The sequence below is a fragment of the Drosophila pseudoobscura genome, chromosome 3 (assembly GCF_009870125.1).
Source record: "Drosophila pseudoobscura strain MV-25-SWS-2005 chromosome 3, UCI_Dpse_MV25, whole genome shotgun sequence".
NCBI lineage: Eukaryota > Metazoa > Arthropoda > Insecta > Diptera > Drosophilidae > Drosophila > Drosophila pseudoobscura.
The window spans coordinates 710,915-714,666 of record NC_046680.1 but is presented as its reverse complement, the minus strand read 5'-3'; the positions used below and the strand labels follow the sequence as shown (position 1 = coordinate 714,666).

At 46.1% G+C, this 3,752-nt stretch overlaps 1 long non-coding RNA gene across 1 annotated transcript; it reads right to left on the bottom strand.

The window, feature by feature from the left end:
- Window positions 1–256: 256 nt before the first annotated feature.
- On the bottom strand, window positions 257–1,048 carry LOC117183735 (uncharacterized). The gene is made up of 2 exons (XR_004468887.1): window positions 733–1,048; window positions 257–676 (listed from the first exon to the last, which is right to left on the bottom strand). It is a non-coding gene; the product is annotated as an uncharacterized lncRNA (long non-coding RNA).
- Window positions 1,049–3,752: the final 2,704 nt, after the last annotated feature.

Sequence of the window (3,752 nt, the reverse complement as noted above, 5' to 3'; positions counted from 1 at the left end):
CATCAAGTAGATATATCAAATGCTTACCTGAACAGTAAACTCTATGAGACTGTGTACATGAGGCAGCCCCAGAATTTTGTCGACAAGCATCATCCAGAAAAAGTTCTAAAGCTGCGTAAAGCACTTTATTGACTCAAGCAATCCGGGCGAGTATGGAACAAAACGCTCGACGAGGTATTGTCTACCATGGGTTTCAAGAGATGTAAGAACGAGGCATGCTTGTACGTCAAGAAAGATGAGCAAACATACAGCTATATTGCAGTCTACGTCGACGATTTAATTATCGCATGTCCAAACAAAAATGACATAGCCGTAATTAAGAAGAAGATCGCATCAAACTTCAAGATGCACGATGGCGGCCCCATAAACTTTTTCCTAGGAATGGAAATTGAGCGAGACGGTGAACAGGGTTCGATTTCGTTTTGCCAGAAATCGCATATTCAAGGACTATTGGACACGTATGGCATGAGCAAGTGCCGTCCAGTCAGCACACCGCTCAACCCGGGCTATCAAGTTGGCTGCATTGATGATAATTGTGTCAAGGTAAATGTAACACAATATCAGTCATTAATTGGTTCCCTTATGTATTTAGCAGTCTTGAGCCGACCGGACATTTTGCACGCAGTAAGCAAACTGTCGCAACGAAATACTGATCCCCATGCAGAACACGAGACGGCTGCAAAACACATTCTAAGGTATCTGGCTGGTACGAAGAATTTGGGCATCTCATACCGCAAGTGTGGTGAACCAGTAAGAGGTTTCGCTGATGCTGACTGGGCCAATGACAGGCTCGATAGAAGATCTTATAGTGGATACGCATTCTTCCTAGCAGGCAGTGCTTTTTCTTGGACTTCAACTAAGCAAAGTGTTGTCGCGTTGAGCAGCACTGAAGCTGAATACATAGCACTATCTATGGCTGCTAAAGAGGCTATTTATTTACGAAGACTTCTCGACGAGATTGGTTGGTCAACTGTTACAGAGCCTTTAACCATCTATGACGACAACATCAGTTCGCAACATATTGCTCAAAATCCGGTACATCACAAACGCACGAAGCACATTGATATTAAGTATCATTTTGATCGCGAAAAAGAAGAATGTAATGAAATTATACTAGAATACGTATCGACAAACGGCAATGTTGCAGATCTACTAACAAAATGTTTATTAAGCAAGAAAAAACACGACGACTTTGTTAAATTACTTGGAATGACAAAGTTAAACATGCGGTAGTTAGTTTAAAATGATAATATGTAGCTTAAGAAGAAGTGTTAAAAATGTAATCGATACTATTGTTTGAATAAGCAACAATTATCTGGCAACACTGTATTGTATCGTGCTCATAATGCATATACCACTTTACTCACTCTCAAATAAACGTTTAACCGAACCACTACGTGTCTCTTGTATCAGCTCCGTTTTATATATCGCTTATATATAGAACGGTAAACTAAAACGGTACAATTATATCCAACAATATCCCCTGACAGACAAATTATCTCTGCCGACGATACGTCTCTCCGCTGGCGGAAAACTTAACTCCGGCGGCGGGAAATTTATATCCCCCGACGGACAATTTATCCCCGCAGACGAGTTACGTTCCTCCGCTGGCAGAAAACTTATCTCCGGCGGCGGGATATTTATATCCCCTGCCGGAAAACTTATATCTACTGACGAAATACGTCTCTCCGCTGGCAGAAAACTTATCTCCGGCGGTGGGATATTTATATCCCTTGCCGGACAACTTATCTCTGCTAACGAAATACGTCTCTCCGCTGGCGGAAAACTTATTTCCGGTGGCGGGAAATCTATGTCCCCTGCCGGACAACTTATCTCTGCTGACGAAATACGTCTCTCCGCTGGCGGAAAACTTATTTCCGGTGGCGGGAAATCTATATCCCCTGCCAGACAAATTATCTCTGCTAACGAAATACGTCTCTCCGCTGGCGGAAAACTTATTTCCGGCGGCGGGAAATTTATATCCCCTGCCGGACAACTTATCTCCGCTGACGAACTACGTTTCTCCGCCGGCAGAAAACTTATCTCCGCTGGCAGAACATTTACCTCCGGCGGCGGAAAATTTATATCCCCGGCCTGACAACTTATCTCTGCTGACAAAATACGTCTCTCCGGTGGCGGAAAACTTATCTCCGGTGGCGGGAAATTTCTATCCCCTGCCGGACAACTTATCTCTGCTGACAAAATACGTCTCTCCGCTGGCAGAAAACTTAACTCCGGTGGCGGGAAATTTATAACCGCTGGCGGAAAACTTTTCTTCAGAGGGGGAAATTTATAGCCCCTGCCGGACAACTTATCTCTGCTGACAAAATACGTCTCTCCGGTGGCGGAAAACTTAGCTCCGGTGGCGGGAAATTTATATCCCCTGCCGGACAACTTATCTCTGCTGACAAAATACATCTCTCCGCTGGCGGAAAACTTATTTCCGGTGGCGTGAAATCTATATTCCCTGCCAGACAACTTATCTCTGCTGACGAAATACGTCTCTCCGCTGGCAGAAAACTTATCTCCTGTGGCGGGAAATTTCTATCCGCTGGCGGAAAATTTTTCTCCAGAGGGGGAAATTTATAGCCCCTGCCGGACAACTTATCTCCGCTGACGAACTACGTTTCTCCGCCGGCAGAAAACTTATCTCCGCTGGCAGAACATTTACCTCCGGCGGCGGAAAATTTATATCCCCGGCCTGACAACTTATCTCTGCTGACGAAATACGTCTCTCCGCTGGCGGAAAACTTATTTCCGGTGGCGGGAAATATATAGCCCCTGCCGGACAACTTATCTCTGCTGACAAAATACGTCTCTCCGGTGGCGGAAAACTTAGCTCCGGTGGCGGGAAATTTATATCCCCTGCCGGACAACTTATCTCTGCTGACAAAATACATCTCTCCGCTGGCGGAAAACTTATTTCCGGTGGCGTGAAATCTATATTCCCTGCCAGACAACTTATCTCTGCTGACGAAATACGTCTCTCCGCTGGCAGAAAACTTATCTCCTGTGGCGGGAAATTTCTATCCGCTGGCGGAAAATTTTTCTCCAGAGGGGGAAATTTATAGCCCCTGCCGGACAACTTATCTCCGCTGACGAACTACGTTTCTCCGCCGGCAGAAAACTTATCTCCGCTGGCAGAACATTTACCTCCGGCGGCGGAAAATTTATATCACCGGCCTGACAACTTATCTCTGCTGACGAAATACGTCTCTCCGCTGGCGGAAAACTTATTTCCGGTGGCGGGAAATATATATCCCCTGCCGGACAACTTATCTCTGCTGACGAAATTCGTCTCTCCGCTGGCGGAAAACTTATTTCCGGTGGCGGGAAATATATATCCCCTGCCGGACAACTTATCTCTGCTGACGAAATACGTCTCTACGCTGGCAGAAAACTTATCTCCGGCGGCGGGAAATCTATATCCCCTGCCAGACCACTTATCTCTGCTAACGAAATACGTTTCTCCGCCGGCAGAAAACTTATCTCCGCTGGCAGAACATTTACCTCCGGCGGCGGAAAATTTATATCCCCGGCCTGACAACTTATCTCTGCTGACGAAATACGTCTCTCCGCTGGCGGAAAACTTATTTCCGGTGGCGGGAAATATATATCCCCTGCCGGACAACTTATCACTGCTGACAAAATACGTCTCTACGCTGGCAGAAAACTTATCTCCGGTGGAGGGAAATTTATATCCCCTGCCGGACAACTTATCTCTGCTGACAAAATACGTCTCTCCGGTGGCG